Source organism: Cupressus sempervirens, chromosome 5 (genome assembly GCF_028749045.1).
Source record: "Cupressus sempervirens isolate cs-2001-9-10 chromosome 5, ASM2874904v1, whole genome shotgun sequence".
NCBI lineage: Eukaryota > Viridiplantae > Streptophyta > Pinopsida > Cupressales > Cupressaceae > Cupressus > Cupressus sempervirens.
Window position 1 is genome coordinate 296185577 of NC_143122.1, and position 27969 is coordinate 296213545.

The 27969-nt window shown below is 34.9% G+C and overlaps 1 long non-coding RNA gene across 1 annotated transcript; it reads right to left on the reverse strand.

Moving 5' to 3' along the window:
- Window positions 1–317: 317 nt before the first annotated feature.
- On the reverse strand, window positions 318–21706 carry LOC149555740 (uncharacterized). Its single transcript, XR_016364553.1, has 2 exons — window positions 21129–21706; window positions 318–1008 (listed from the first exon to the last, which is right to left on the reverse strand). It is a non-coding gene; the product is annotated as an uncharacterized LOC149555740 (long non-coding RNA).
- Window positions 21707–27969: the final 6263 nt, after the last annotated feature.

Below are 27969 nucleotides of genomic sequence, written 5' to 3' on the forward strand. Positions count from 1 at the left end.
TTCCTCCAAAAACCTCACAATCCTCATCGCCACTCCATTCCTGTCATGCTAAAATGATAACAAAGGGACTGCTTAATAAGAAACAAATATTAAAGACAAAACAGACGATCATGAAGATTTCTTGGCTTGGGAATAATAAATTGCTCTGATACCAAACTGATGCAGACTCTCAGCTCAACACAGATCCATATTTGAAATTTGGCATCATAAATTAAAGAAAAGCATTTCAGGATGATAGCGTCAGTCAATAGCCCAAGAATACAAAATCCCAAATTATATCACATAGATACAAGAAGCAGAACATTTAAAGACTAATATCCAGCAACCTTTGTTTTTTTATTCATCTCTGTAAAACTGTAAATTACATCTTCTAATTGCTGAACTCTACAGTTTCAGCTCCCACCTTTATCATTAAGAAACTCCTAAATTAAATCCTTGATCAAATCCTAAGCCCCTAGATTAACTCATACAAATACTTTAATGAAACAACAGTCTAAAACATAAATAATTAACTCCTAAATTTACTCCTATGGTGACAGCAAGGTAAATTATAGATTAGCTGAGAATCAGATCCTGAATTTACTCCTAAATACTTCTCCCTCAACTAACATCTGAAGCTTAACAAACATGACACAACAACTACTGAAGATGACCAGTCTAACAACTGCATGTGCTGGCAATTAACCTACAGCTGTTACACAGAATGCTCTGCAAAAAAACATGGAAATCCTCCCTTAACGTGAACCTCCTCTTGCTGATCCTTGGCTATCATCTTTATTGCCTTATTCACCATATCTGACCGGTGAAACTGCACTGCCTACTCCATGTTCTTATTCTTGACATCCTCCTCCTCAGATGATGCGTCTTCTCATTGTCTTCATCATATAAATTGATTGCAGAACCTCCAAAACTATTCTCATTAGGTAATGGCAAATCTTATAATATCTTCTCCATCCTCGTCCTTGTCCTCCTCTTCATTCTTATTGTTACTGTCCTCTTCCATCAGCCCTACATTCCAAAACCCTAGTAAAATAACAGTAAGCTTCACTTAAGCCAATGGAATGATGTTTTCAATACAATGAATTTTATCGTGGGAGGAAACAATACACACAACCCTGCTATGAATTTTGCGAATTGGTTTGTCACTAGAAATTTGAACCACGGGTTAAGTCTTTTAACTTCAAAATTTTTTTTATTTGCTATTTTAACTTTCAAACGGTCCTCTCCAATATGGTGTAACACAGCCAATGGATCCTCTAGAAAATATACATGATCACAAAGGTCATTATGAAAGTCGAGCAAAATTACCCAAAATCACGAAGTCCTTGAAAAAGTAGGAAACAAAATCAGAAACCAGAAAATAACCACTATGAATTTCGACAGACAAATTAGTGCCACTTTAAGGTGTCTCTGTTGGTGGGTATAGAATATGCCTGGAGAGAAGTTTTTAGATTTAAAATTTCAATTGTGGACTATAAAAGATCCCTTTCCTTTCCTGTGCACTAAAGGCTTCTTCCATGTCACATGTGAGCTTCTGAATGATAGGGAAACATGCTTCAGAAGGGCTCTTGGTGGTGGAATATCTCCTTTTTGGGCATGAAGCCCCTTTATAAATAACTTCATTGCTTATGTAATACGGGTGTGATTTCCAAACATGTCATTACATTTCTGGGAATCTTAATGCTAATGTGTCATACACAACTCTATTGGTGAATATATTTCTAGACCAACATCTTCAGGTGATCATTCTCATTTAATCTATGATATTCTTTAACAATTTACATGAGTACTTATGGAGAGAGATTTTTTTCATCCCTTTCATGTAGAGGTTTAAATCAAATCTAGCTCCAAATTTCGGAATCAAATAGTGGAGCTAAAAAGAAATTTGAATCATGATGGCCTAGACCCCATTTAATAATCAGCCCAGATGTTTGTTTTGTTCTGGTAGCTCAAGTGATACTAAAGGGGTTGTACACAGATCGAAAGAGCTTTCTAATTGAGAGTTGGGCTGGGTACTTCTGAAATGCTAGCCGATATGAATTCCCTGGAACCTCTGCTCTGGGTTTTCCATGGATGGCAAATTCTGTTTCTGATTTGTAAAGAATTTAATCTTCAAACCAGAACATGGCGGAGTATTCCAGATATGCATCCAGCGGCCATGTCACTGCAGACATACCTTCCTTGATTGCAATAATGAATGAGCAAATTTATGATGCAAGAGTATTCAGATAATGGAATAAAATAATAAGAAAGCCTGTCCATCAAATTTGTTGGAAATATGCATCCAGCGGCCATGTCACTGCAGACATACCTTCCTTGATTGCAATAATGAATGAGCAAATTTATGATGCAAGAGTATTCAGATAATGGAATAAAATAATAAGAAAGCCTGTCCATCAAATTTGTTGGAAATATTCCCCGTGAGAAGCTTCAACAAATGACTGGGGTCTCACATTTCAGGCCTGTGTATTAATGGCATCTCACCCCTGTTGGAGAATGAGCACAATGCAATGTGCTGAAATTGAAGGAATATGCAGTAGTTTTTGTTTGTGATAGTGCAATAAAGGGTTGCTAAATTTTTTTTACTTATGCCTATCAGGTCTGTTTTATTTATTACTTGACCTACTGTACAAGAATACACCTATTTAATGGTGGCAGGTATGATGTTTTATCACTTTGTCTTGGCAGAGGGAAAACTGGCATATGTAGTTTGATTGATGCCAATTAGTTCAGATCTTCATTCATCAATGGTAGTTTGAGATCACTAAGCAAGCAGACTATATTTTTGAGGCATTCTCAAGTTGACGTTCTCCAATATGTTTTCCTTAAATGGTTAGCCTGGTCAAGCTTCATGATACTTGAAGTTACTGTAATGCAGAACTGAGAAGTTATGAGAACTCTCTCGTTTCCTCCATGTAAAGGCTGCTACAGAGGTATTTCAACAGCAAATTCTGAAAAGGTTACATGGATTAAGCACTAGAAGCATATTTTTCTTCCAACATTCTTTACTGACTTTGGGTCCTTAAATTATGCACAAAATTCATAATATTGTAGAAAAGTGACTTTAGTGTGACAATGAATTTTATCTTGTTGTTAGTGATGTTTATGTATTGTTGTTTGTCATTAATTTTCTGTATTCTGCATATGGTCTGTTGTTAATGTCACATCCATCCACCTTCAATTGATATCAGAGCCAGCGTTCAACAAGCAAAATCCAGGGATAAATAAGTTGAAGAGAACAGTTGACAGAAAATAAGGCCGCCACAAATAAGTTTAAGCAAGCAATTTGCAGAGGTTTTGTGTTGCAGTCACCAAACAGGAAAGAAGTCCACCGTGTAAAATGGTATGTTGAATTGGTAGAAATTTTCAATCTTTGGAGAAAAGAATTTAATACTGTCGAGAAGTTTAGAAAATTAATGTCAAGCCATTGTTTGGTCAGAAAAGATGTACAACCACATCGGAAATACTATTAAAGAGGTGAGCTATCATTAAAAAAAATTGTTTGAATCTTATAAAGGTGCAAAACAAAAAGGCCACAGTATTTTCAACAAACTAAGGTGATCAAACCAAGATTGAAAGTGGGAGAATTTTGAAGATTGGAGTGGCCAGAAGGTAATTGGTAGGAAGGTCAAACAAGTGTGGAAAGACTGAAATAAAGGAGTATGAAGGCGTGTGAAGCCACCAAACCAATCATCATCAACGAAGAAGATTTAGCAAAATCAAATCAATTTCATAAGCAACTAGTTCTTAATCATTTATCTTAATGAGGAAGTTGGTAAAAGAGTAAATAAAGGAAAAGATATTTTGGAACAAGAATCAATAAATGTGAAGAAAAGCAATTCAGAATTGATAGTGAACTTAAGAGATAAAGAAAGTTCTGAAAGTTCATGTGTAAACAATACTCTAAGAAAAGAATTGGTGCAAGTCAAGAAGAAAAATGCAGAATCGCAAACAAATCAAAATGGTCTGAAAAAGAAAATGAATAGCTAAATGAATAGTTTGAAGAATTTTGAAGATTTTTCAAGAAAGTATGAAGAAGTTTGGATAAAAAGGTCTACAGAAGAATTCGTCAGTTGAATCAATTATTTGCAACATTTAGGAGGGAAAGTGCATATTTAAAATCAAAGCTTTCAAAGCCAGTAATGCTTCGTGTGATCCAACTAATTTGTCATTTGTGTAGTCCATCAGTCAATCAGTTGTTTTGAATGAAAAAAACTATTTCTGCTAAAAACTTAAAAGTGGAAGGATGAAAACAATAATTTATGTGAATCTGTAATGTTGCTAGCTACTTTGAAAAGCATGTTGATTTGGAAATAATGAAAAGAATGGATTAAAAAGAGAAAGGATCGCGAAAGAATGGGCAAGGAATCAAAGAACCCGTCAAACTAATAATGACATCAAAGAATGAAGTCCTTGAAATTTTTAGTGAAACGACAAATGTTGTTATAGATGTTTCAAGATCAAATAAATTAGTTCGACAAATGCAGTTTATGTAGTCTCTCATTGCCATAGACGAGGACATAAAAAGGAATGTATATTCATCTGTGTGAGATTGTGGTTTAAGGAATTATTTGTCAGAATAAAGAGAGGAAGAAGAAACATGTGACAAGTTATATGTAAATAGGTTATGGACGCAGTTATGGATCAAGTTAGCAAAATATTTAAGGCATGGTCAAAAATTTGTTCAAGTACAAATGTTCATATGTTGATAATAATCATGAGAGGTCTGAATATAAGAAGTCAAAATGGTTTTGATCAAGAGAAACCATTGTCTTACAAGACGCATATAGAAAGTGAAGGTATAAATTTTTTTTGAACTTGTGTAACTTTACTTTCTACAGATGTCTTGTGAGACAATGATTACCCTTGATCAAAAATATTTCTTCTTCTTGAAAATTCAAACCTCTCATGATTATTACTAACATATGAACATTAATATTTGAAAAAACATATTTACCAAACTTATACTCCTTTGCCAATTTAATGCATTACTCCATCCACAGTCCGTTTTGATGTAATTTGTCATATATTTTTGTTGGCATGATGATGATGTGCGACAAGATTAAAAGTGTCAAATTGGTTGGATCAGCATTCCTATGTTGTCATTTCTGGCAACCAGATTATCTACAAGTCACACATTGGCTATACCAGTGAAAAAAACGAATCAGATAGACATAATGGTTAAAGTGTAGAGTGTACCAGGTAAAACACAGTCAGTTGTAGTAAATTGGATGTGCGGTAGTATAGTTGATGAATTATGATGAGTGGTCTATAGGATATGTCTTCCAAAGACATGTGAAGTGATTTGTGAAAGAATATCCACTGGAAATTCAGAGGAAGTGATGATTTGATGAAGAGTACAGATCACAGAGTGCAAAACAGTTAACCAACAAAGTATACTTCTATAGATTCAACAAACTGGTAAAGTTTATGTTTATTGAAAGGTCTAAGTGGTTAGTTATCATTGGGCTGACATCAAGGCACAGAATTCAAGGATTTAGCACTCGCTCATGGAATTTGAACTGCTTTTGGAGAACTAAGGATAACACATTTAGGGTTTTTCCACTGCCTTAAGAACAAAATAAAAGGGATTGAAAGATCAATGTGTGGTAAAAAGTTAATGGACAGTTGGTGTTATTTTTATTTTTGTGGAAGCAGCACAGTGTGTTAGACGCAATCTAGAGCATAACAGTGATCAAGAGCTTATTGGAGCTGTGTCATGCATTCAGTGCAACTTTCAATCAGCCATCAATTGTTGATTTTAACAGATTAACAAGCTAAATCCCCTAACAGGGTCACTCTTAACCGAGTGTGCAGGTCCTAACAGGTCTGAAGATTAAAATCCTTAAACAAGACGACTCTCAGAAGGAGTCCTAAAATCTGTTAACCGGGTAGATCCTAACAGGTCTTTGTAACCAGCTCTTGACCGGGCTAAGATACTCTTAATCGGGTATGTTGTTAACTGGGTGGATGTAATGCTCCTAACAGAGCAACTTATTACTGAAGTAGTGAGAATTTGTGGGTACTAATCCCCACCGTAGTCTTCCCATCTAACCAAGGGTTACGACATAAAAAAAGATTTGTGTTAAAATGTTGCATGTGTGTATGTTTGATTTACTTTGATTCTATGTTGTTGTTTCCATTGCATGTTATATCTTGTGGAAAGTATTGATGAAAGTATTGGAGGAGACATGGAGTCTGTTGGGTATGTGAGGAGTCTTGAAGATAAACTTGCAAAAGTTGAACATACAATTGAGAGGTTGAAGGATCAATTGATACATTCAAGAGAAAAGAGGAAAGAGCTGTGATAAATTGGAAGAATATAGTAATGGTGATTCTGAAGAAGCTGAGACTATTGAAGCTTTTTCATGAGAGGTTGAGAAATTGCAGAAGGATAAAAAGAACCTCAAGAGGGAGTTAGAAGATTTGTCCATCAAGATGGGTCAAGAAATGTAAGCCAAGAAAGCTACTGAAGAAGCAAGAAAGATTGTAGAAGATGCCCTAAAAGTTAAGGAACATGAACTCTTCAAATATGAACAAGTAATTGGTATTTTCTATTCACGTCTTCATGAGACTAATAAGGAAATGTAAGATCTAAGAGGTGAGCTCAACAATCTGATGATGAGTAATGAAAGTTTGGGTAGAGAGAATGAAAGACTGCAGAATGAACTAGATGTTGCAAAAAATTGTTGAAGAAATTCAATGAAAGTTCTGCAAAGTTGGATGAGCAACTTAGGAATCGAAGGATGCATGCTTTAGGTTATACCGGTTTTAAGTTGGAGAATCATCTAAATCCAAGAAACCTAATCAAGATGACAAGTCTCCACCCAAGGAGAACAAGAAAAGTTCTGGTAAGAAAGCGTACAAACCTGTTTGCTTTAAATGTCATAAGGTAGGACATATTGCAAATATGTGCAAGAATAGGCCAAGAACTCCTACATGCTCAATTTGTCATGAGTTAGGTCAGACTGCTAGAGTTTGCAGAAATAGGCCAAATGTATTCAATGGTTATACGGCTGATGAGTGCAGGACAAGACTAATCAATTAAAGGACATTTGTGAACCGGCCGGAGAGTCCTTATCACAATGAGAATAGGTGGAATGTTGCTCACAGTGCCACAACCATGGCCATATGATAATCAATTGTAGATTGAGAACCAACAAAGGAAATGTTGAACCTTGGAGATTTACCAAGATGGTATGCTTTCACTGTCATAAGATTGGACTTATAGCAAGGTTCTACAGGTTAAAGAACAAAGGAAAACAACTGGTAAATCAAGATAGTGACATGAAGGGAAAGCAGATTGGTATATTTGAAGAGACAAAGAATCAGATGAACAAGATATGGGTCAAGAATGATGACAACAAGTCATCAGAAGGGTCTGCATCTCCATCGAGTGCAGAAAATTCATCTGCTAACTAAGCTTATATCAGCTTGGGGGGAGCTTCATTGTCAAATACATTTATGAACCCCCTAGATACATGTGCAGTAGGTTTTATCTACATAATTGGATGCATAATGATGTGTTATGATATGGTATGAAGTTTGGTTGCATGCTGATATGATTTGCCCTACCAAGAATATGATTCTTTTAGCGAAGCAGTGCTAGGTTTAACTAACGAATGAAGCATTTATTGCTGATGTGCAACAACTGATAAATGGCGCCTTTGACTTTATTTGTCACTGACCCATTCAGAGAGCAAGCCGAGAAGAGACAAAAGTGATTTCCAGAGATACAGAAGAGATCTAAGATACAAGACGAAGGTTTTACTAGCGATGTGGTGCAAGTTGGAGTGCAGTGTTCAAGTGTTCTTGAAGAAACCCTAGTTTTGCAGTCTTAAGAGGTATTTATCAAATCTTGACGCTTGACTTGTTGCTAGAATTGTGGCAACTCCAGTACTTATTGCTATTGCCGAAAAACCTTGCCCTAAATTTAAGAAACATCCTTACAAATCAACTGAGGTCAATCTGATAGGTTCCCTACATTGTTATGCATGTCAAGGACATTAGAGCTTCTATACATTGCAAGATTGAAAACCTAAGTGCTACCACTATATTTGATCAGTATAAAGATCTGAGTGATGATAGCCTCATGTTGAAGGATGAGTTTAAAGTTTTGGAGAGCAAGGTTTTAACCCACACTATCCAGTTCTCGAGAAATTGTGAAGATGAACAGATTAGATATGTGTTAAGTCGAGTACATGACCAATTCCTCTAGTTGGATAGGCCATACAAGATCACGAAGGAGGCTATACAAGCAGTAATCAGATATTGTGCTACCGGGGAAGTCCTTACTGTTAGAACTATTGGACTAACCACCAACATTCCCCTTCAAGATTTGTGACATGGCTTAATCGCCTCGTGTTCTATCAGTTAAGTAGTTGTATTGGGCATTAACAAGTCGATCTTTTGGTGCAATAACAATCCTAGATTCTAACAAGTGGTATCGGACCTTGGTCACAGGTTCAAATCTCCTTGGGTAATGTCAAGGGGGGATTGTTGGAGTTGTTAAACTGTAGCTTCAGCAGAAGTGAAGAACACTGTATATAAGTATATGATTCTGTGATTTAGATATACGCACACACACACACATATATACTAATCATTGTTTTGTGGTTACTAATCTATACTTAACATTAAGGCTTTCAATTGCTATAAGTCTGTGGTTATTGGTTACTAAACCAGTTGTTATCCTGACTAGATCATGAATCCGTAGGGCCATGATCCTACATGGCCTTTGGCCATGTAGAGTCGTGTCCCTACAGGAACGTGACGCCTTACTTGCATACATAATAAGCAATAGCCGATAGAGAGAGTCATCAATCAAAATCAGTAATGATCTCCTTCCTTCAGCGATTTAGTCTGCAATCATAAAACATTATCAAGTCGTACTCAGTCAGTATTATAAATCAGATATTATATATTTATCGGTCCTGAGTTATAATTGAATTCAGAATCGGTGAGCACACATACTAGATTGTTTAAATACCATAACAGTATTCTGCCAGTTATAATCAGAACAACTAAAGGTATATACATGTATCTCTCTATCAAATATCCTTCGATCTTTTACATGGTATCAGAGCCACCCTAATAGAGAAATTCAGCCACCCTGATAGAGAAATTCAGATTTATAATAACTTCTACATCAGAATTTATATAACCTTAATTCAAAATGGTGAATCATGTAAGACTAGAAGATAGGCTTGAAGAAGCCTCAAATTTTGCATCATAGAAAATCAGAGTAATGATTGTACTATGTGAAATGGAGTTAGAAGAATTAATAGAGGAAAATAAATCTATGCCAGAAAATGATCCAGAGAAAACAACTTGGAAAAGACACAACAACAAAGCCATGAAGATCATCATAGATTCAGTTAGAGATCACATTCTTCCATCCATAGCAAATCTTAAGACAGTCTTTGAGATGTTCTCCACCATAAGGAATACTTTTGAAATTAATAACACAAGCAGATTGCTAACATTAAAGCAAGATCTACTATACATCAAGATGAATAATGGAGAAACTATTAGATCCTATTTCCTAAGAATCTCAGAATTGAAAGATCAACTTGCGACCATTGGAAATCAAGTAGATGAAAAAGAACTCAACATTATAGCCCTAAAACGACTACCACTACCTTGGGAGAAATTTATTCGTGGACTATGTTCTCGACCAGAACTTCCTAAGTTTGAACTACTAAAAAACAAATGCACTCAAGAAGAGTCAAGATTAATTACGAGGGGAATCATTTCAAATCAAGAGGGAGAATTTTAAGCTCTTCAAACCAGTACCAACAATAAGGGAAAAAGAAAGGGAATTCATCAAAACAACAAGGAATTCAACAAATCATACAAGAAAAGAGATTGGTCCAAAGTACAATACTTCAAATGTGACAAATTCGATCACACTCATAACATCTCTCCAGAATGGAAGAAAATTCAAGCAGCCCTAGCAGAAGTTGAGTATGAAAAGGATGAAAATCTTGCATTTTAAGTAGTTCAACAAAGAGAAAAAGTGGATAAATTTAAAAAGAGAATCTCAAAGTGAGGAATCAGAGGGAGAGTGATACATTTCCAAAGTTTGAATACATAAATGGCATATGCAATGCTGTACTCAGACCTAAAGATTATTCAGTTTTTCTCTATATCGAGATGTTCTCGAGTTGGTTTACATAAGTACAAATGAGCAAACAGTGGATATTCATACCAAACCTCTTACCAAGGTTAAATTGGAATATTTCCGAGATAAACTTGGTATGATCAAATTGTAATTGTTGAATATTGAAATTGAGTTAAGTACAGATGAGCAAACAGTGGATATTCATACCAAACCTCTTACCAAGGTTAAATTGGAATATTTCAGAGGTAAACTTGGTATGATCAAATTGTAATTGTTGAATATTGAAATTGAGTTTTTCAATTTTATATGTGTGTTTATGCTTCTAGTTGATTAGTTGCATCAAATATGTAATGAAAGATGACGATCTTTCAGAGACATACATTCAGAAGGTAATCATCGTAAGGTGACGATCTTACAAATGATAGGCCTATTATCATGATAAATTATGGCATTGATCCGGATACGCTAGAAGTCATTGATAACAAACGTATTATGATCATTCTAATTATTGATCCGGAAATGCCAAAGATCATAATACATGTTATGATAGTGTTCATAACATTGAGATTATGGTTATTTCACAAGTCACTATATTTAGAGTGTTCAAGTCAGATAATTTGTTTGTTCAATGAATATCATTAATATTGATATTATTATATTTTTGAGTTCTTAAGATCTCCTTGATATTTCACTTCTCCCTTGCTAGGAGGGAGTGTTAAAGTGTAGCTTTAGCAAAAGTGAAGAACACTGTATATAAATATATGATTTTGTGATTTAGATATACACACACGTGCACACACACCCACACACATATATATACTAATCACTATTTTGTGATTACTAATCTATACTTAACATTAAGGCTTTCAATTGCTATAAGTCTGTGGTTATTGGTTACTAAACCAATCATTATCCTAACTAGATCATGAACCTGTAGGACCATGACCCTATGTGATCGTAGAGTCATGTCCCTACAAGAACATGACTCCTTACTTGCATACATAATAAGCAATCGCCGATGGAGAGAGTCATCAATCAAAATCGGTAATAATCTCCTTCCTTTAGAGATTCAATCTGCAATCATAAAACATTATCAAGTCGTACTCAGTCAGTATTATAAATCAAACATTATATATTTATTGGTCCTAAGTTATAATTGAATTCAGAATCGGTGAGCACACATACTAGACTGTTTAAATACCATATCAATATTTTACCAGTTATAATCAAAACAACTAAAGGTATATATTTGTTTCTCTCTATTAGAGGAGTAACTGGCAATGTTCCCCTTTAGAATTCCTGACATTGTTTAACCACCTCTTGTATTCTATAAGTCTAGTGGTTGTATCAAGCATTGGCAGGTCAATCTTTTGGTGCAACAACGACCCTAGCTTATAACAAGAACAACTCAACAAGACGAGGTCACCTGGTTGACCAAGTCCAAGTGGGATAAGAGAGCTATGATTGTAAACAATATAACTGATTCGATAATGAGCTTTGCCTCAATGATCATCGAGCACAAGATATTCTAATGTAGGTGGATGAATAGCATGTCGGGAAGTGCAATTCTAGCTGCATATAGAATGAGCAAGGAGAATGTTGATTTTGACCTGTGTGAAGCACTAAGCAAGTAGTTTTGCCTGAACTCGAAGAAGATCAAAACAAACAAAAGAAACCTATCGAGTATGGATAGGAATTGATGGGATTATCCTTTTATTTGCAAAATTTCTTCCAAGCATTGGAAGTATTGCATGGATATTAGGTACACCGGCATAGTACACATCAAGAATTGCATTGCAATACTAGGAAATAATTTTACCAGTGTGGCATGGGACTAATTTAAAGATTTTTGACAGAAGATATATCAAAGAGAGAGGATTCTATCTGTTGTGGTAGAAAAGTATAAAGATTCAATTTGTTTCATGGTGGACACCAATATGTATATGATAGAGGCAATGGAACCAAGAACTTGGGTGACGTCAATGGGTTGTGAGGTAGAGGCCGAATTGCTAATAGCCTATGTGGAAGTTTTACTATCTAAGCCCAAAGATCCTAATATGCCAAGATTCGGAACATATGAAGAAAATGATATGGAGATACATAGGAAACTCAATCAATCGGAGGTTGAGAAGAAGAGATTCTATTAAGCATGGCTTTACAAAGCATGTTGCTCAACAAGCTGGAACATCAAATATTGCTAGAACTAAATAAGTGGAAGTCATTTCTTCATCCAGGAAAAGCAAAAGTGGAAGGAAAACTAGAAGTGAAACTTTGAAGAAGGAAAACGATACTCTACCAGTGAAAGTATATACAAAGAGCGAAGGTAAAGTTGCTAACACTAATAAGCTTGAGCCCACAAGGAAGACAAAGCAAGTTGAACCAATCAAGACTACCAGAAGGAGAAAGAAAGAAAAGGCACAAAGGGAAAAGGTGAGTGAACTTGATGAAGAGGAAGGAAAATAATCAGATGAAGGTTAGTAGGAGATAAGAGCAAGTGGGAAAAGACCAAAGTGCTTGACCCTCCAACAATAAAGACTATTCAAGCAGAGATAAGTATCATCCTAATAAGTAGGAGATATTTTCCACAACAAGTCAAATAGTGAAATTGCTACCAAGAATCAACTATAGACAAAATTGTTGATCAAGTACAAAAATGGGGTATTATGGCAAATGTCAAAAGGTGCTACAATAGCTTTAAGGAAGATGAACAGAAAATAATTGAAGATACTTTTTATAGTATGAATAAGCTTAGTAAAACGTTAAAAGAATTGGAAGGCCAAATTCCTACATCACTATATGACAAACTAGAGGGCAGAGCGAAGTCAGCATTAAAACAAGACAAGGAGTTGATAGAATATGTCCTAGTGCAATTCCAACCAGAGTTATCATCAGAAGAACTCAAGGAATTATTGATCAAACAAGGAAATATATCAAGACCAATTAGAGATTAACTAGATTTCTCTATGGTGAATCTCAATCGGTTCAAGAGGAGACTAGGTAAATATTGACTAAATTTTTGAAGTTAGATGGAAAGAAGGAAGAAGAAGAGGTTCAAGTAATTGATGATGAATCGAAGAAAGAAGAACAATAAATAGATCCAAAGGTTACTCATTGATATAGGAAGGGATGTTGGAGGAGCACAAGTAACCGTTAATGACATGGATGCCCAAGAAACTCTAGAGGAACCAATGGAAGTACCAGACATGGCAGGGATAGACCAAGTAATGAAAGCATTATTTTTTTTTGATACACTGTCAACACCACTACCGAGGAGCAATTGCAGGAAATAGAGAAAGAGGCTACTAGTAATGATGGAAAGGAGAATGAACAAGCACAACCAGAGAGAGTGCAAACTACAAAGGAACAAGAGAAGCCTGTAGAACCAGAGAAGGATACTAGTGACATGGGGAGAACAGGAAGATGTCATTGCAATCCTATCTAGCTTGAAAACAAATACTACTAATGTGGAAGATAAACTATCGAGTATCAAAGGAACAATTAATGTAAATGCTATGAGCCCTAAAGAGATGATGAATGTTGCAACGGAAAACAAATCCAAGGCAAAGAGAGATCAAAAGAAGAAAGAGGAACAAATTATTGAATTTGCCAGAGAAATTTTATCAAGTTTCATGCCAGAAGCAAATTTTGATGATAAGGCCACATCAATTGAACAATTGGGCCAATTAGTGTCAGCAACTGATGAACAAATGCAGTGTTTGGAAGAAGTTGTCATTACATAGTATTGGAAGAGATTATGAGAAGAAAGAATCTCATAAATTGACACAACAAATTGTGTCAAACCGAGGATCATTGACGATGAGAATTAATCAGTTGAAAGAAGCATTGAAAGTGGATGGTAAGATACTTCTATTTCTGATTATGCAAATTTTATCAAGGATGTTGATAGGAAGAGGTTTGAAGCTCATTGAGGATATGTTTTAAAGTGATTTGTGAAAGAATATCTACCAGAGATTTAGAGAAAGTGAAGATTTGATGAAGACTACAGGTCACATAAAATAGTTAACAAACCGGTAAAGTTTATGTTGTTTGTTGAAGTCAAAGCAATTAGTTATGATTGGGCCAACACCAAGGCACATAATTCAAGGATTTAATGCTCGCTCGTGGAATTTGAATTGCTTTTGGAACTAACCACGAATAACACGTTTAGGGTTTTCCCACTTCCTTAAGAATGGTATGAAAGGGATTGAAAGACCGATGTGTGGTAGAAAGTAATGGACAGTTGGTGTGATTTTTGTTATTGTGGAAACAGTAAAGCATGTTAGAAGCAATCTGGAGAAAATCAATGATCAAGAACTTATTAGATGTGTCATGCATTGAGTGCAACTTTCAGATCATCCATCATTTGTTGATTTTAGCATATTGACAAGCCAAATCCCTTAATAGGGTCACTCTTAACTAGGTGTGCATGATCCTAACATGTCTAAAGATCAAAATTCTCTAACAAGGTGACTCTCAGAAGGAGTTCCAAATTCCCTTAACCGGATAGATCCTAATAGGTCTTTGTAATTAGCTCCTAACCGGGCTAAGATACTCTTAACCAGGTATGCCCTTAACCAGGTGGATGTAATGCTCCTATTGAGGCAACTTTTTTCTATAGTAGTGTGAATTTGTGGGTACTAATTCTTAGCGTGGTTTTCCCCTCTAACCAAGGGTTTCCACATGAATAATACTTATGCTAAAGTGTTGCATGTGTGGATGTTTTATTATTCTGTTGCTATATTGTTTTTTCCATTGCATGTTATGTCTTGTGGAAAGTACTAGTGAAAGCATTTGAGTTTTTGATCCACCTCCTTTACTTCACATTAACTATCATCTATCTTGGCATTGCTTCATATTTATCTATAAATTGTTGTTTATCTAAATGTTTAACATTTCTATTGTTACACCACTCTTGTCTTGTAATTTGAATAATTCTAAGCAATCGACTTATTCATTTCATCTTTGTATTGTCATCTTCATCTTCTAATCGATGTAATTGAATATTACCACGTAACAAAGAGTTCCTTCTACTATCATTTTATTCCTTACTTGATGGACCATTTGTTGTGGGGTTTTTACACCATTACCCCATTGCAAATGGGGACCCCCTCTTTTGCTCTTGGTCTTTTCCTTTTGGCTTGAGTTCTTGGTAGTTTTGGGCTCGATCCTCTAAGGCCCCCTCTTTTGAATGACAATTGGTAAAAGTGGTCAAAAGTGTTTTCAATGTGGCTCCTAGATTGGGAAAAGTTTGCTTATCTGAGAATTGAATGTCTTGACATACATACCATTTTTAGTAAATTTCACTGCATCCCAGATTGAACTTATTTTGACTTAGTGGCAACTTACTATTTTAGAAAGTCTATTTTTAGTAAGCCTATTTTTAGTAAATTTCACTGCCTTACGAATTGAACTTATTTTGACTTTAGGACAACTTACTACTTTTAGAAAATCTATTTTTAGTAAGCCTATTTTTAGTAAATCTCACTACCTCCTAGATCACCTTATTTTGACTTCGGGACAACTTACTATTTTTAGAAAATCTATTTTTGGCAGGTCTATTTTGGCAACTAGTGAGCTCTGGTTGATAAGGAGACAAAATGGTATCTATTTCTATATCCTAAAGAATGAGCAAGAAAGGAAATCAATCAAAAAAGGTGAAGTCTAGAATCACCCTTGAAATATCCAAAAGTGGAAAGGAGTGAAAACATCATGAAAAAAGGTTTTCGCAGAATTTTTTCCATCATGGACAAAATTCCTAACCACTCAAAAAGAGCCTTGGAGAAAAATTGGTTGTCGAGAAATTTCCAACATGGACAAAATCAATGGCCACTTGAAAATCCCACCTTGGAGACAAATGGTTGTTGCGGAATTCTTCCATCATGGACAAAATTCATGACCACTCAAAAATCCTGCTTTAGAGAAAAATGGTTGTCGAGGAATTCTTCCATCATGGACAAAATCTATGACCACTCAAAATTTACGCCTGCAAGAAAATCATAAATCTTAGAAAAAATGGCAAAGTGTTAAAAATTCTTCTTCATGGAAGAAAAAATGGCAAAGTGTTGAAAATTTCTCCCTCATGGAAGAAAAAATGGCCCGAGTGTCGGAAATTTCTCCTTCGTGGAAGAAAAATGGTTGTCGGAAATTTCTCCTTCATGAAAAGATGAAAATGGTTAACTATTGGAAAATTTCTCCTCCACATCTCAAATTCCACCCTCTTCAAGAGTGCATCCACGACAGGAGATGATTGATGATGATAAACAAAAGAGGCAAATTATTTGAAAACATAAGAAAAGGCATAACAAAGTGAATTCAAAGCATTACAAGAGAAGGTGTGAGGAGAGAGAAATCGATACTTGTTGGAAAAAGAAAATATCTTTCTAGAGAGAGAATATGTACCACGTCTACATGTTTCATTTTAAATTTATTGCACAACTCTTATGTCAGTTATTTCTATTTTGTAGGAGGCGAAAGCTCCAATTCTAGAAATTCAAGAAGGATGATCAAGTCCCAGTTTCTAGTCCCAACATCAAAGACATCCAAGTACTGAGTGATCCAATCCTGGGTGTTCAAAGATCAAAGATCAAAGTTCAAATCCAAAAATCCAAGAACATGGCAAAGGAAGTTCAAATTGAGGAAATTCTAAAGTGACATAACCATTAGCAAGGGATTCCAATCCATTTCAGGGAGATAAATTTCCAAGCAGGTTACATGGAAGATGACAATATTTGAGGAGAGATTTTTACAAAAGTCAGTCAAAGTTAGATCTTTGTTAAAAAGCAACACAGTTGAAAAGGAATCAAGCTTACATGGCATCCATCATATTTTCGTGGTACCTAGTTATCTTTACAGTTGAGTCTAAGTTCTCCAAGTCAACTTCTCTGCATTCAGGGAATGGAATCAAGAATAATCTATTCAAGGAAGACTAAGCATTTATCGAGAAATGGAAATGCATAGTGGACAATTATTACACCCCACTCTCTTCCTGAATGAGCATGCATAGTTGGTATTTATTACCCACTATAGTAGTGGATTCCATCTTGCATTAATGTAGATTCCCTTTCTTTGCCCTAACACTAATTAGGGTTGATGTGGTACGATCTGGGTCATCGGTCAATATAAAGGCTTCACTTCTCATTCGTAAGAGAGGATTTTTTGAGATTGATGCTATGCGCTACTAAGATAATCGAGTTTTCATTAAAGCTCAGTGAACACTTGATGTGTCTTGATGCTTGCTTGTTCTCTTATATTCCCTCATTTAGATTGAGATTAGTTTAGTTAAAGTGTTGTGATTGCAATGGAGAAGATGTTGTATTGACGAATTCTTTTGGTTCATACTTTTGACGTTTTAGTGATTCTAAATCGTTGTGCAAAGTTAGCCTGAACCTCTTTCATGCATATGTTTAACTTCTATCATTCATATACATTGTTTTTTATGAAGGTGTATGTGGTGGTATGAAAATCTTTTGCATACCCCTTGAAGATTGCACCAGTTCACACATAGTTGTAGTATAACTTGGCGAAGCAGAGTTCAGAAATTGAGGAATTTGTCCACCGGAATACCATTTGCTGTTATCACTACCCTTAGGAGTAGAATAGAACCTCTAAACCCTATCCCATTTCATTTCTGCATATTTTGTGAAAATCCCCAAAAAAGTACTTCATTGCAAAACCTTTAGATAGCTCCCACATCTAGTATGGCTTGAAATGAATTTATGTAAACATACGTAAGGCCCCTTGTGATCATTAACAAATCACATCAACCACCAAACTTATCCACAGTCAAGACTTGACATTGAAGGAACCTTGGAGTCATCTTATGATCTTCTTGCAATCTAAGCATACACGAGACTTTGTTAAAGAGAGGATAAGATATTTCGGTATATTGTTCTACTGTTTGGTGGGTCATAAAACTCACATCAACACCGTCTTTTTTTAAGTAATATGCATCCAGGAATATTTACTTAAGAATAAGGTATTAAAATGTTTTTCTGCATTTGCTGCTTGAATTTGGTAACATATATTGATCGACATGTATTCTCTAGATGATAGACAATCTATTGACTGAGAACTCCGAGGTCTCCATTGTCTGTTTTTGAGGTTTTATAGATGAATGGGTATCTCCATGGCTGATATATTTCTTACATCTCTGGTTACAGTGCCCAATACCAAAATTTATTGAGGATTCTGATTTAAAGATTAAATAATTAGCAAATAGCTCAAAAATTAAATTAATAAACCATAAGAAGACGAACATAATTTCGGAAAATAGAATAAGATTCTCTATCCTATGGGCAGCAAGTGACCCATCTAATGGGAATTATGGTGCCCCTTAGGGTACTTAAATCTGTGCCAATTCCTGTCTTTAAACTATGGTCCAGGTGAGGATGAGAAAAGAGAACACATCTGAAGATGATGGTGTGAAGGATTATTAAAAATGAGAGTAATGATTATCTTGTTCATATATCCCCAGGAATTAATAATAATTAAGGACTTTTTATGGTATTAGTTTTGCCAAGCATAAGACCGTTTGAATAAGAGTTTTGGTTATTACATGAACTGAATATTATAACAATGTACGAATAATGTTAAACTATGACTACCTCCATAGCAATTACACCTTTTACTAATTAACGATGTGTACTGCAGGGCTGGGTTGTGATGCCCTGTATATTGTGTCCAGCAAATTCAGTCATTGATTCGTTAAAAACTGATGCAGAAATACAATATCAAGCACAATAAAATAAAATACAAAGAAAACAAGCTATTATTCACAGAGAGCTCATGGGATAGAATTTATCTGTAACATATCCTTAACCAAGTCATAATTCAGCTTACTTGTTTCATCTTACTCTACACCATTAGTTTCTCCCAAATAAATACCGTTAGGCAATACTAACTTCGTCTCCATTTATGAAATTACTTCATCACTTGTGTACAAATTTTATCTTCTACCATTTTCTGTAATTTTCAGTTTGTTTAACCCTTGTTCTATCATTACAAACTTTCAATATTCACAATTTTATTTATCTCGGAAAGAACTTATATTGTAATCATGGATATATTTAATATTTATATATACATTTCAACTAAATATGCTAAGTCAAACTCCGTCCAGTTTACATATTCTTCAATTTACCACCACAAAGTTAAGAACACCCCCCAAAATGACTTTTGAACTAAACCAAAAATAATGGATTAAGCTACACAACCTATCCTGAAGTCAAATATTTCTATTGTGAACCCTATGGAACACACTTTTCCCCATTCAGCTCTATGGAATTCTAACTCTTGTGAGGATATGAGATTTTTTATAGAAAAAAATCCGTTGAAAAACATTAATCCACGTTACAAAACTCTACGAAACGCACATTCCACAGTCAACCCTACGCACAGGAAATCTGATATTCGAACTCAAAGAAATCTGCTATAGACAAAAATCAAATCAACCCCAAAAATACTTCAAGACCTCTCTCGAAGCCAAAAGTTTCAATTGTGAAACCGTAATTCACATCACAAAATATAGATCTGTTATAGGCAAAAAAAATCAATTTAGCCTCAAAATAATGAAAGGAGATATTGAGAATAGTTGAGACTTTTTCGGACCAAGCTTAACAATACAATTTGGAAACTCGATAACTCGATATTGAAGGCACTAGTAAAAATAAGTCAAGTCCAATTGCTTTCGGTCGGATCCTGTGAAATAATCTTAGCTCTCCCATTGTCCTTGGATTGGCCAAAATGATAATAAGCTGAAGCTATTATGATGGATATTTTAGGTTCCGCTAGATAGGTTCGCTTTCTGCTGAATGAAAGGTGACTCATATTACTAATACTTCGAGGAAAATTCTTTTGGGTACTGGCAATGAAGATAAAGATTAAGTGCTCAAGGCTCTTGATAGTATTCTGTTGGTCACCATCCATCATTTTCTGCGCTTGACCGATAACACAGTAGATTGGTTCGTAAACTGATCCACATCAACAATAGATTTTAACGAGTATAAGTTTCCTTGAGACGAAATCAATCAACTATAGTAGATTGTTAGACTTATTTAGTATAATGTGAATATATCTGCTGCTATTTGATTTTTCCGGTGTTTCCTTCAAAAAAATCTTTTATTCCTATATGCTTATTTCGACTTCGATACCCTACAATCTGCAACTTATCAGACCTCTGTCATTTCCGGTTGTAACAGAAAATCACTGATTATATGAGGACAATTTTTTTACTAAATAAAAAATTGAAACAAGTTCTAAAGCTAGAGATAGATCCTGAACTCAATTATATGAAAAGCAGAGTTCTCGACCATCGAAGCCTCATCTACAACAATAGAGACAAGGACTGAAAATTGCAGCTTTGATAAAAAAAAAAAGACTTAGAACACTCTTTGATTTTCCGTAATAATAATATCTAGACAAATAGGATTTTACTCAACCAGAAAATTGATAACAAACTAAGCCTAGTGAAGAGCCCGGATATACATTTGATGGCTATGTCACCGTATTTATGCACTTTTCCATAAATTATGATTGTGTTTTCTGAAAGACTATCACGTGAATGGGGAGTATTTTAGGATGAATTGTCGAAAACATATATTGGAATTTTCTTTTGTGTATCTATTTTCTAAATAAATACCTATTAATATTTCAAAAAAATTGCTTCGACAGACAGGGTCGAGCATCAATTTGAGGGCCTCATCTACACCAGAACGTTTCGAACGGAACCCTCGTAGTCTCGCACTCCGCGTAATACAAATTTCCATTTTATTGGGACCCCAAATTACATAATTTTATCATTCCATTCATGTATCAGGTCGAATGCTGGCACGCATTTTGTGCCCTTTGCCTCGAGCAAAAATAAAAATAAAACGAAAAGACAGACTACGATAAATATTTGAACTACTTTTAAATATTCCCTACAAGCCAAGTTTCCCAATTAATTCACCGACCAACCAATATCTTCTCGTCAATAAAAGAAAGAAACAACATAGAGCGAAAGAGAGACCTGAGAAGTGCATTGATCGCCTTTTAAATAGCGTCCTATTTCACCATTTCTCTTCACCTCTGTCATTTGGTAAATGCTTTCTCGCTCTCCGCTAGAGCTTGGAAAACAAGGGTTTCAAGTTTCGTAAGTTCCATGTTACATATCAGCTTCATGTTGTACAAGAGGACGGGACATACACAGTCAACAATGCATTGAACTTCTTCTAAGACTCCAAAACCCTGCCTCTAAAAAAGTTTGCGATTTTCATTGGAGCGAAAGAAATGCATTCCATTGTCAAAAGCTTCCGAAACATTACACCCCAGCGATTTCCCACGTTTACTGTACAGGATTTGACTTGTTTTCAGAAGCGTATCATCAACGTAAACAGTGAAATTTATGCAGGAAGGCAGCAAATGATTTCGTGAAGAATCTCATATATAATTTCGGTATGCAACTCTCTGATTGTATTGCCATGGATCTAGTGTGGCTTGAACAACTATGATACCAGTCCACTCAAGGGATATATTACAGGTAGATTATGACGAACACACCCTTATCAGTGGGGCCACCTCTTAATTTCGATAAATGGGGAATTAGGATTTTACATTCAAATAGAATGAGGTTGGAAGTCAATGGATTTATGAAGTTATGGTAGTTGGGGAAGTTGAATGGTTCTTAACAAGTTTAGTAGGACTAAGTTTTGTTGAGTGGAAGGTTCTAAAATAGTAAGAAATAAATTTGGGAATCATTTTTGAGCAGCTAGTTATATGTCTAGGGATTATAGATTTTGTATTGTTGTTTGTTCATTTTATAACTACACATTTATAAATACGAATAAAACTTCCAAAAAGAATGTTTGTAACACGTGCTTGATTCTAACATAGAGTTAATGTTGTTGTGTTTGTATTTATTCGATGTTTTGGTTGCTTTAAGTTTCTGAGGTATTTTGAACATTGATCTAATTCAATTATTGTAATGAATGTGAGAAGCTTGCTTGAAAGAGAAGGTGGTGTGCAAAGTCTAGTAAATAGAAAAGCAAAGTTGGAATTTGTACCTTAGAAATAATGGTGTGTGTTTGAGTAATGAAGTTTGTGTAGTTGAAGACATTTATACTTTGTGTAGATCACAAAGTTGTGGTAATTTATCACCTTATATTGAATCTATATATTGACGAGATGTGTGTATCATTTACATATGTGGCATTGAATTTATCTTTTTTAAAATTATTTTTTATCGTATCTCATAATTTTTAAAATAGAAAATAAATATATTGTTGTGTTCCTTTTTAATATAAATTTGGATTTTAAATTCATTTCAACATAATTGATAAACATATAAACCTACAATTATATAGTGATTGCTTTCTCAACATTGTAGATGGGTTTATCTAAATGTAAGGATTCAAATACATTACATGTATTCTGAAGTGTTCTAGTTTGTTAATAAATAAATTTGTTATCTCTTTTATTCTTCCAATTGTGATTTGTATATTCTATTTCTTACTTAAGATATTTTTCAATCAATTTTGAATTTCTTTCCTTACCATGAGCCTTTTGCACGTCTCCTTGAAGTTAATAGATTGAAGACCCTACAAAGATGTTAATGGGGCATAGAGTGTGCCATCGATTGATTCATTACATTTAGAGTAATCTAAAGTGTTTTAATTGTTTACTTCTTCAATGATTACCACTATATATAAAATTAGAGCTCACTTTTGCCACTACTTCATGCTCCCGTTGTACCTCATTTTCAAATATGTGAAAAGGTTATTTTTATATTCTATAAAATGTTTCTTTATTTCTTATCTCATAATTTTTTAATTGAGAAAAAAGTTTTATAATATTTTTGAATTTATGTCTAGATAAATTAAAGTATTTTTTATATAATTGGTAAACATAAAATAAACCTACAATTATATTGAATGATTGCTTTCTTAACATAGTAGATAGGTTTATAAGTGTTGTAGATGTAGTGGGCCAAGGACTCTTCAACCTATTTGTGACAATGTTTGACAAAGCACTTGCAATGTATTATGTTTTTAAGGGCTACTAGAGGCTTGAAAGCCACAACTTTGTCAAGGCCTTTACATAATGCGCCAAATGGCTTCTTGGGTTTCTCCCAACCTGAACTCCTTAAATCAACCCACTTGCAAAGTTTCAACAACCCATTCTATCGGCAAACCCAAACTACTGATACACTACGCCTACTAGCAATTAGGCATCTAGTGACTAAAAATAAATCTTTTCTCCAACTTTCTCAAAAGGATTCTTTAAAAAAAAAAATCTTTTTGGACACCCATTTGGCTCTACTTCAACATGATAAAATATTTCCACTGTGTGTTTTGGACCTAACTACTCAACCATTCAATTGCGATTGCTTTTGGCCTTAAAAAATGGCACATTTACAAAGGAACGATGTGCTAAATTCATCCCCAAACTCTATGAATCTAAAAAAAACCTTATGTTGGTCCCAATCGAAAGAGTCCTACATCAATTTGTGCCTATAGGAAGTCTGGACCCAAAAGCCCCAAATTTGTTACCAAACCCTTGCCAAAACTAGGGCTTCTCCAATGTTGCCTCTCCCAGTCAATTTCTAAATAACCAAGGGTTGATTCTCCATCCCCTTGACATACCAAACCTCTTTGAATCATCAAATCTAGGCCTCCAATGGCCAAGTAGGCTACTTTTATAGCCAAACCTCCAAATTGTATTCCTTCAATACACAAACTCTGATGGTGATCACCAAATATGTTCAACTTACTTGAAAATCCATATTATTTTTAAATTGTACATTTAAGGATATGATAATCTCATGGATATCAGGCTCCTACATCCATGAAATAGTCATGGTTCCATGAAAAGCTTCAAAACTCATTAGAAAATAAATAATTTCCCAAACCCTGTCAGCATCTTATGGAAAGAATAAAGCAATAATGGCTTCATAACGTTCAACAATGTTATATTAGGGTTATTTGATCCTTCTAAATCATTGCATTGATAAGAGAATGGAAAAAAATCAATGAACCATAAGAAATTGTAAAAATAATGAACTTTTGATTGCATTTCCTCAATTAGTCTATATATTTGCTATCCTATTTCATACCATATCATTATCCATATGCCTCGACCAGGATATATAGGGTGTATTTCAACTTCCTCAATTGATCCCAATTGGGTTGAATGTATTACAAATGTGTTTAAGCCCCTTAAACAACTTTCCCTCCATTTTGCAACTAACCGTCAGAATTTGAAAATTTAAATTTCTAGCTTACATTTATTTGCTTTATTTGATTCAAAACCTATTCAAATTGTTTCTATCTTCATCCTAGAGTTTAATCAACCTATTTAAGACCCCCTTAAACCAATTAGAACCTAATTTGACCCTATTAGGTATTATAATCCTTTTATACCTTCAATTTTTCCTAAGGTCCTTATAAGAACCTTTAAGAATTAGGGACTTTACATCATCTTTATTATTACATATGGCTATAATTTGTCTTAATACATTCCAATTAAACTTAAATTGTGTCTCCATGCTCCTCTCTATACTTGTAGTCTTCATGTGGTCTTGGTATCCTTTAGGTGCTCCTATACCATGCACCCGGCTTGCAAAATAACTCTTGCCCCAAGAGTTAAAGGGCTTTGTCTTCCTACCACCAATCTTCCTTGATGATACTCTAAAAATTGTCTTCCTTCTATCAAGAATATCCTTATTCAATCTAACTGAACCTACACACACACTGTTAGCAAAAATAAATATTTAATGCATTATAATTGTTATACTGTAATTTTGAACAATCATTGGCATCTTGCTTCAATTCCTTCCTTTGCAATTGTTTGGGATCCAATTGATCCTTTCCTTTGTATTCTATAGATAACATTCTTTATCCCTTCATTGGGAAAACAAAGGGGCACCATATTGGACCAACCATCAGTCTATTACTAATCCTCTGTCACTACCCTATTGCAACCTTGTTTACTTTTCCCTTAACAATATATCCTTGCATTTCTCTATTAGATTTGACCACCAATAGAGATGTTCATTTCATAAGACTTCCTACTATAGGATTACTCTTCAACTGCTCCTGCAAATTAATATGCTTCTTCTCCCAAAAATATATGATTTTTGACTCAAAATTTCCATTACTTTGCAAAGGTTTCAAAACACGCCTTCACTCATCCTTGTGAACAATATAATTGTTCTTGTAATCATGGATAGTCCTCATTTTCTTATTGACATGGTCTCCCTAGTAGTATATGAAAAAATGTCATAGGGACTACATCAAAAGGTACTATCTCCTAGTACTCACCAAGTCTAAAATCCACAAAATTTTGTTCTTTAATTGAAATGGCATGCTCACCACTCACTCATGTTGCTTTTTATGGCTTGGGGTGTTCAAATGTCTTAAAGTGTAGTTTCTCAACCATTTCTCTTGAAACTAGGTTGTCAAAAGATCCTGAATCCATGATCATCTTACAAATTTTGCCTTGGCTTAGGCAATTGGCTCTAAAAATTGAAACCTCTTGATTTCTCTATTTCAAGTCTATTCATTTCCTCATCATAAGGAAATCTCCTCTAGAATAAGGCTCTACATCTTTGCACTTACCTTTCTCTACAATTTCTTTGCATTCCTCTTCCACGAATCCTTGTGTCAAGGTTTGCTAGTTCTCTTTGTGTCTTTATCAGGACATTTATAGAAGGGATGCCCTTCCTCTCCACATGCATAACATTTCCCACTAAACCTACTAGATCCTCTACCAACACCAAACTTATTTCCACCTCTTTGTCCATTTCTATGCTCATTTGTAGGCTTTTTTCCTTTGTCAAGGCTATTCTGACCTTATCCTTTGCTAAACTTTCCACCTCTACCCTTCTTTGCATGATTTTTTCCTCCAGCTTGTCTCTATTGTCTTTACCTTAACTTCTCCTCTACTCTTATTGCTAACTTTTAACATTCTTCAACTCTATTAGGATCATTCAGACTTATTTCATCTTGAACCTCAAACCACCAAAGTATTTGGCTACTTTATCTTCCTCCTCTTCATTGCGTACAACCCTTATGTCGAACTTATAGAGCTCCTCTATATACTTTTTGACATCCATGTCCTTTTATCTCAAGTTTTGCATCTTCTTATATAAGTGGATCTTGCAGTCTCTTGGAAGGATTTTTCCCTGCATCCTACTCATCAACCTTTTCCATGAAGTAATCTTAGGCAACTTCTTCTTCCACCTTTCAAAGTAAATCATGTCCCTTTAATCTAGACTTTGCAATCTTCACTTTGTGCTCTTTCTTCACATCTTCACAATCAAATTAATTATCTAGTACATTAATCCAATCAATGTCTTCCTCCTCATTCATTATTCCATCATACATAGGGATATTTGATTTTCCCTTGTAACCCTCCACCTCAATAGATTTGACCAACTTTGCCATCCTGACATCATCAGGATCTATCTCTTCTCTGGGTGTTTTTTCCTCTTCTTCTCCTTCTTCCTCTTCTAATTCTTCATATTCATCCTAATCTTCATGATTAGTTCCCATCTTTTTCTTCTTGTTTCCCTTCTCTAACTCTCTTCTTGTCTTACCCAGTTGTGTCTTCATCTTTTGGATCTCTTCAACCTATTGTCCCACAAGTTTGGCCAATTCTATGTTTGTCATCCTTGGAGGCATACTTTGAGCCTCTTCAAAGTCTCCTTTTGACATGTACTCACTCTCCTTCCCCAAAGATACCATTGTGCTCTGATACTACTATGATACAAATGTAGTGGGCCAAGGACTCTTCAGCCTATTTGTGATAGTGTTTGACAAAGTACTTGCAATGTAGCAATGTATTATCTTTTTAAGGGCTACGGGAGGCTTGAAAGACACAACTTTGTCAAGGCCTTTACTCAAGGCTCCAAATGGCTTCTAGGGTTCTTTTCCAACCTGAAATCCTCAAATCAATCCACTTGCAAAGTTTCAACAACCCATTCTATTGGCAAACCCAAACTGTCGATACACTAGATCTACTAGTAATTAGGCCTCTAGTGACTAAAAATAAATCTTTTCTCTAATTTTTTTGAAATAATTCAAAAAAAAAAATCTTTGTGGACACCCATTTGGCTCTACTTGAATATACCAAAAGATTGTCACTAAGTGTTTTGGACCAAACTACTGAACTAGTCAACTATGACTATTTTTGGCCTAAAAAGAGGAAACATTTATAAAGGAACTATGTGTCAAATTCATCCCCAAACTCTATGACTATAGAAATAACCTTATGTTTGTCCCAATAAAAGGATTCCCACATCAATTTTTACCTATAGGTAGTCTAGACCCAAAATCCCCAAATTTGTTACCACGCCCTTGCCTAAACTAGGGCTTCTTCAATGTCACCTCTCCCACTCAAATTCCAAAAAAAAAGGGTTTCACCACCCCTTTGACATAATAAACCTCTTCCAATAATCAAATGTATGTCTCCAATGGTCAAGTAGGCTACTGCTATAGCCAAGCCTCCAAATTGTGTTCCTTCAACACACAAGCTTCAATGGTGATCGTCAAATATGTTAAACTTTCCTCCAAATTTATGTTATTTTGACATTGTACATGTTAGTAAATTATCATATCATGGGTATCAAACTCCTACATCCATGAAATGGTCAAAGTTCCATGAAAAGCTTCAAAATTGGTTAGAAAATAAACAATTTCCCAAACCTTATTAGCAACTTATGGAAATAGTGCAACATAAATGGCTTCAAAACATTCACCGGTGTTAAATAAGGTTTATTTTATGTTCGTAAATCTTTACAAGGATAAGTAAATTGAAAAAAATTAATGAACCATATGAAATTACAAAAACAATGAACTTTTTATTGCATTTCA